Raw genomic sequence first — 7,758 nt, 5'->3', positions numbered from 1 at the left:
GTTCTGCTCCCCACTCTGTCTCTGGTGAAGTCTTTCGCCACCCCTGAGTCTCTGGCCTGTACCCCAGTTCTGTATGCACAAATAAATAAATCTTTAAAAAAAAAAAGTTAAGCATTGCAAAAATACAAAATCACCCAGGATCCTAACACTTCTAGATAATGTGATAAACCAAAATGTGATTTTTAAAAAAGAACACTAGTGGAACCTCCCCGGTGGTGTAAGGGGTAAAGTATCAGCACTCTGAAGGTATTTATAGCCTCTGTAGCATGAGTTCAATCCCCAGCCAGGGAGTTGACCCACATGGCACAGCAGACCTCTCCTGTCTTGCTTGCTGCTCCCCTCAGCAGTGTATTTCAGTGGATCTGCTTGTTCTTCTCTCTACTCTGTCTCTGATTAATCCTCTCACCTCCCACACCTCTGTCCTGTACCCTAACTCTTGTATGCATAACTAATAAATCTTTAAAATAAATAAATAAATAAAAGAGCACTAGTAAATGTGGTTAGAAAATTGGATTCTCATATACTGCCGGAGGAGATGTAAATTGAGAGACTATTTCCTTAGAACAATTTGACAATATGTTAAATTTTCAAATATTTATGTCACTGGACCTGAAAAAAAATGACAACAATTCAGCTTTCTGTAACCTGATTAAATATACAATACAACTTCTAGCCAAAGGAGTGTCTGTGTAGCCTTTAAAAAGAAGATGAACCTGTATGTTTTGTTGAAAAAGAAGAAATTAAAAATGCAAAAGATGGTCAGCAAATAGTGTGATGTCATTAAAAAATAAATGTATGTATAATTACCATTTTAGTGTATGTGCATAAAAATTGGATAAGTACACAGTGCTTAATATTGTTCACTGTGGGGCCCTCCCTGGTCGCACAGCGGGTTAAAGTGCAGCACTAAGAAGCCACAGCCACTTCAGCATGAGTTCGATCCCCGCCCCGGATGTGACCCACATGACAGACCTCTCCGGACCTACCCCCTGCTCCCTCAGCAGTGTCCTTCATCAGTCAACCTGTTCTGCTCCTCACCTGTCTCTGGTGAATCCTCTCACTGCCCCTGTACCTCTGGCCTATACCCCAGTTCTGCATGCATAAATAAATAAACCTTTAAAAAAAATGGTTCACTGTGGACGTTATCTGTAGGTGTTAGGATCCTGGATGATTTTTGTAATTTTGCAATGTTTAACTTTTTAAGATGAAGTATATATTGTTCACATAAGTAGAATAATATAAAGAAGATACTTTTTCAATTAAATTTAAATTAATATGAAGTCATGTGTTTCCAGTCTGTCAGACAAAATGTATAGTTAAGAACTTACTGAGTCAAGAATAGACAAAGCAAGAGTCAGGGGGTACCTCAAAGCCCCCATGTGCTCTACCAAATGCAGAACGAAGCAGATGTCCTAGGTTGGGTCCCCAAAACTTAGACGGTAAGCTGCTCACCATTTTAATAGATAGTCAAATTCACTGTTGTATAGTTTGAATAGTTGTTATATTACATTATGCTAAATTATGCTGCACTGTTTTGTACAGTGTTACATAATTTTGTGATCATATTTATTGTCTATCACATTTTTGCCAAAATGTAAACTCCTTAAGGACAGGGATATATATGCAGCTATATCCTCATCACCTAAAACATTGCTTGGCACAAAGCATCTATGGAATACTTAATGACAGAAATGACTAGAAAACCTCTAAAACCCACACTCCACCCTGTTTTGTTAACCAGTTGACTAATTGTGTTTCTTGTCTCCATAAACTATGGGGAATGTTATTTCCATAGGCAGCCTTGGTGACAAAGCAACCATGCCTGCTCTCATGTTTCTTTTTTACTAAAACACTAATAAGACACATGAGACCAACACAGCAGTCATAAGGAACATGACTCCTCATTCAGAACCCATAAAAGGCAGTATGGATACTCGTGGTGGTGTGGATCCATCAGGAAAAAGAAACAGTTCAAAACACAGCTGCCCTAGTGAATATGGATCTATTGTATTTACATCTGTTTTTTCATTATTGTTTCTCACACTTCCTCACCTGGTAATCACACTTCCTGAGACTGGGAACATATCCCTTGTGTTCTGTTGTATCCCCAAGACCTAGAGAATACCTAGCACATAGTGGGTGCTCAGTGGAATACACTTCTGGGTGCACTAGTAGAAACCACATTGATAGGCTCTGCTGTTATAAATCATTCGGCAGGAATGTAGACCCCTTCTCAAGTCAGGTAGTTATGTCTGGTTTCAAGGAGTAGAAACATCCATCTGAAATGTGAATTGTCCATTTGCCCTTGTGGATTCTGACTCTTCCTTCTTACATTCTCCCCAAAGAGATGTCTACAAATTCACCTTTGCTTCCTAATTTCTTAAAGTTCTTTTCTTCCTTTCCCCTTTTAAAGACACATTTAGCAACTAAATTCAGGATTTTGTCTTCTGTAGACATCATTAATTTGGTGTCTTCTTTATTTTGTTCTCACAGAATCTTTTCCCACAGGATAAGCTCTTGATGAGGCTATATTAATTAGTCTTTGTTGCCTTTTCTTCTAGTGCAAGTAGTTGTTATCCCATTTTTATTTTGACCCTGACTTTTCTTGCAATTCTATAAACTTCTAAGGAAGGAAAACATTTTTAATCTTTTGCTTTCATTGCTAACAATATTATAACCTCATGTTTTGCTTTGTTTTTGTTTGGGGGAAAAAATGGCTTTCCAAAGCTAACCAGCCATTCTCTGGCCTGTGGATTTGGCTGCTCATGTCTGGAGTACTGCAGTGGGTTCTTGTAAAGCAGCCCTGCCTTTCACTAAGGAGACAGGAGAGAGCAAGCCTGTGGGCTAGGGCATTGCCATTCAGTGACTTACAAATCACCTCTCCAACTGAGAAGAAACATTTGGATAAAGTTAATAGGAACATGTGCGTGCTGAAGGAATGCAGTTAGGAAGGAGCTGGGAGAAAGATGTCTTGTGAGTTGGGCTGCTCAGAGCAGGGCTGAGACTTGCTTGTCTTGCTCCTGGCAAGCCATGAGCCGGAAATCCTGTCATACCAAGGATTTTCTCACCTCCAGTGGCTTTGGGTCTATTCTCACTCAGACCTCATCCTGCCTCGCTCTGGCTCGGCCTCCAGAGCACAGCAGCTTTCCATCTCTGTGCCAGCATTTCCTCTTTGCCTCCTCAGTCCTCTCAGGAGAGCTCTCAGGCCAGACTGCCAGCTAAACTGCCCTAACTGCCCCAAGGAGAGTCTATACATAAAAGCAAAGCTTCTAAACCCCTTGGAACCAAAAACTAGCTTTTGGAAGGAGAAAATCCTGCTTACTAATAATTGTCCCATTTAAGGAAAACACCAGACACTGCAATAGCATTTCCCTCCCCTTTGTGCACATGGTGCTTTAGTGGCAGAGGGAGTTAGGGGAGCAAATTACTGTTTAATAAGCATATTTTCATTATGCCTCCTATTTGACTATAAATAATTAACCAGTTAAATATTAAATAATTAAGCGAGTGAAATAGATTACAAAACAAACTCATAAATGTCTTCTATATTCATTCCCTCCCTCCACAAGGTCCAAGCCAAAGCTGCCAACGCTAATTATAAAAGCACTGATACAACAATTACTTCTATGGAACATCTACTTTGTGCCAGACACTACACCGGGTACTTTGTATACTTATCACTAACCTTTTCAGGATACTGCAAGATAGGGTTATTAACACCAATTTACAAATGAGGACACCAATAATCAGAAAAGTAAACTTGCTCAAGGTCATGCTGCTGGTTCCGGACAGAGCCAGTATTAAACAAGATTTCTTGGAGGCCATCTCCAAGCTGTTCTGTTCCATAATTTTCTTTTCTGAAATGGAGACATGAGTTTTATCAAATGTACATTTCCAGATTCTCCATCTGTGGAAAGGCATTCACAAACATGTTAAGTGCAATATGCAGCCAAGAATGTGATCATTACCTTCTGCCCTTTCTGGCCTCCAGGCTTTCTGTCTATCCCAAATAGCACCATCTTTGCCTTCAAATGCATATGAAAGAGCAGTTTTATTATTGCAAACCACAGCTGGTTCCATAGATTAATTATAATCTATTTGTATAATTGGAGAGCTAATTTGGGGATGTTTGTGCTGCCCTTGAAAGGTGTTATATAGATCAGAAATACGGTGACAGTGGCATCACTAATATGACCTTTTCCACAAAGCGGCTAAAAATTGGACTTATTGCAGGCCTTGATTAATATGATTTAATCTGAGAAATGATACAGGAAAATACTACCACCGATTCAGAATTTGGTAAATTCTCTTAATGGCCCTTAAATACTTTATTCTTTCCTTAAATCATCTTTTAAATTTTAAAATTAAGCCAATTAGTACTTCTCATCAGGAGCATGAGGCTTGTAAGAGTGCCGGAAACTAGCAGGTGTCTGCATAGCGGCAAGAACTCAAGATGGGGTGAAGCCATCACCTGCTTGTAACAAGAGTTATTAAGTTGTTGCAGCTGTGCACTCAGCATCAAAACTATCTTCTTTAAATTCTGAGAATTCCATGTAAGTTTTATTGCTTTTAGCATTTTAACAAAATGCTCACTCTAAAATTAATATCCAAATTAAAGAATGGGAAATATTCTATCTTTTAAACACAAAAAAGTAAACTTTGAAATCTGGGTAAATTTAAAAGAAAAAATTATATCTGTATGATTTTTTTATTGTTCCAAAAGGTCCCATGTAAATAGAACTAGGAATACACTTAATGTAAGGGGAACAGAGAATAATTACATGCATCTTCCTACCCCAACAAAAAACTGGAAAACAATGAAGCTAAACTGCATCTAGAATAATAATCTTCTTTCTAAAGATTTGTTTATTTATGCATACAGAACTGGGGCACAGGCCAGGGGTGCAGGGTGGTGAAAGGATTCACCAGAGACAGAGTGGGGAGCAGGACAGTTTGACGAACTACACTGCTGAGGGGAGCAGCAGGTGAGACAAGAGAGGTCTGCTGCACCATGTGAGTCACCTTCCGGGCCAGGGATAGAATTCGCACTGAAGTGCCTGCTGCTAGCTTGCAGTGCTGCGCTTTAACCTGCTGCGCCACCAGGGTGGGCCCAGAAACTTTCTTTTTTTAAGTGGCAGTTGCCTTTATTCATTGTTGGTGGGAATGTAAGTTGATGCATTGATTATAGGAAACAATACAGAAATTCCTCAAAAAAATGGAAATCCCATATGATCCACATATCCCTCTTCTAGGGTATTACCCAAAATAAAATATATGTGAAGAGATATAAGCATCCTCAAGAAGTCATTGCAGAAGTTACTATAACAACTGGGAACAACCTCTGCCCATTGGCTGGTGAATGAAGACAGAAAATGTGGTGTATATAGAAACAAAGGAATACTATTCTGCTATTAAAAAGATGAACCCCTACCATTGTTATATGAATGGACCTAACAGGTATTGTGTTTAGTGAGATCAGCCAGACAGAGAAAGATAAGCACCATATGCATTCACTCCTGTGGTATATATAGAAAACAAACAGATGAACTAAGTAAGTAAAAATAAATATTTGAACTAAAGATAAATTACAGTGACCAGAAGGAAAATGAGAAATGGTTAGGAAAATTGGGAAATTAACATGGTGAAGATTAGAATTAGACTTTCACTGTTGAGCTTGGTAGCATATACACATTGATTTTCAATGATATGTATGTCAAGCTTATATAATGTCACAGTGCAGTGTTACTGCAGTTAAAAAAGAGTATCAGTTATAGCTTGACTTTAATCAATGCCCTTATCCTTTCCATTGAGAGCTTCAAATTTGCAGGAATGGATATAGTCAAAGAGATGGGTTTCTTCTGTGCACATTACTCATTGATTTTCTTACAATGAGTAACACTTTGGGATGTGAAGGAATGATGAAAGGCCAGTAACCATGTGGTCTCTTTAGAGAACTGGAAATCACATGGACTCAGGAGCAAATGTGATGCACAGGTCTAAGGAATCTTTGGAGCCAGTCTGCAAACTAATTTTTGCATTTGCCCAGTGCTTACCTTCCTGTCGGAAGCCCACCAGGCCACCCTGCTGTCTAGCGCACATGTTCTCCTTGTCCTTCTGAGTCTGTGAATCCCCAGTTGAAAGCTGCCTTGAATTGGCGTCATTCATCTTTACCTACGTGACCCACACTCTGTTCTATGCACTGGTGATTAACCTCATTGAGAGAAGTAGATATTAATAAGTTTTAAAACTCTGAAGTTGCAAATTATTTGGAATAGTGTTCTAATCTGGAATTCTCCCATCTAGGGGATATGTATGAGGCTAGAAAATCCATATATGTCCCCTGAATATCCCCTTCTCAGGTCAACATATGGAACATATTTTTGGGTTTTCCATTTAAAGAAATAAAATTTCACTATAATTTTTGTTAACCAAGTTATTACAGATTTTTGTTGGTTATGTGCTTATAACTATAATTGTAGCATCCTAAAGTACACAATGCAAAGTAGGTTTTCTTAAATGTTAGTACAGAAGTTACCTTTTGTTTCCGACACTACTATTTTTCCAAAGGCTTCCATGAGTAGTGTTTCTATCAAAGTAATAATTGTTATTATCAGTGATGGTGAATATATTCTGCCATAAGAACAGTGGGAAACATTCTTAGATTTTGTTGAGTTAAAGACCAACTTAGAGGTGTTTACTGTGACCTTCTTATCCTAAGCCCAAATTCGCCAAGTCTTCAAGTCCAACTATGGAGATTATGTTTAAAATCCAGGAATTGGTGGAGCTTCTCATTAGTCCCATGAGGAGAGGAGTGTGTTTCTCCCATTTATCCTGAGCTGGGGCCTTGCTGACCAGTTGCAGACCTGGGGGACCATTTTCCCTTTCACCAAGTATGGTATGCTCATTAGCAACCTGCGCTTTAAGGATATGCAGTAAAATAAAAATTACCATGTTCTGTGGGTAGTGGCCTCTACCTGATAAAAGTGCTATAACATTAATAATATGTGTGAAAGAACTGAAAAGTTCAGTGGTTATTCTGATCTGGAAATTGAAAACAAAACTATGCCCTGATCCGCAGGAACCAATGCTACATATAAAAATTGACTCTAATGTTTTACATTTTTATTCCCAAGTGACAGAATTAATCCAGGGTTAAAGAATAAGTTTCTGGGCACAAAGAATTCTAGAGTTATCTGTGGTCACTTGCCAGGTGGTGGTGATGGACACCATTCCAGCAAACCTCTGAGTTGGCAGGAGGTATTGAGACATTGCTGAAAGAGAAGGGAGCAACTTAATCACTCTTGAACCTGGCAACAGTTATATGTAGTTGTGTTTGTAGGACAAGTATAATTTATCATTGCCACCATTTCATAGGCAGGAACTTGTACAGAGAGATCAAGTAAGTTCCTCTTTTGTCTACTGCGTGAAGCTTCCAGGGAGTTAGCAGAGCTATATGACATGATCCCTTCCTTCATAAAGGTTATAATCTAATAAGGGTTAAAAGGTGCACTATCTGATGGTAGTACAGAAAACAGCATCAGGTAGCGTGTGTTAAATAAGTGCTAAAATTCCATGTGTTCAGGTGACTTGGTGATGGAAAACCCACAGGGACTACAACTGAGATGGAAAAGGGCACAAAATGATATAAAAATAAATTATTATATTATTTATTAAAAAAAGACCGTGTGAGGTTCCTCAAACTGCTAAACATGGAGCTTCCCTACGACCCAGCAATCCCACTCCTAGGTATCTACCCAA

At 38.9% G+C, this 7,758-nt stretch overlaps 1 protein-coding gene across 1 annotated transcript in view; it reads left to right on the top strand.

Moving 5' to 3' along the window:
- AFF3 (AF4/FMR2 family, member 3) overlaps positions 1-7,758 on the top strand; it is a 368,430-nt gene that overhangs the window by 203,035 nt on the left and 157,637 nt on the right. The gene's annotated exons all lie outside the window — the stretch shown is intronic.

The sequence above is a fragment of the Condylura cristata genome, unplaced genomic scaffold, assembly GCF_000260355.1.
Source record: "Condylura cristata isolate star-nosed mole 26May11 unplaced genomic scaffold, ConCri1.0 scaffold00020, whole genome shotgun sequence".
Taxonomy (NCBI): domain Eukaryota; kingdom Metazoa; phylum Chordata; class Mammalia; order Eulipotyphla; family Talpidae; genus Condylura; species Condylura cristata.
Note: the sequence above shows the minus strand (reverse complement) of the source record. Positions and strands in the feature narration are given on the sequence as shown.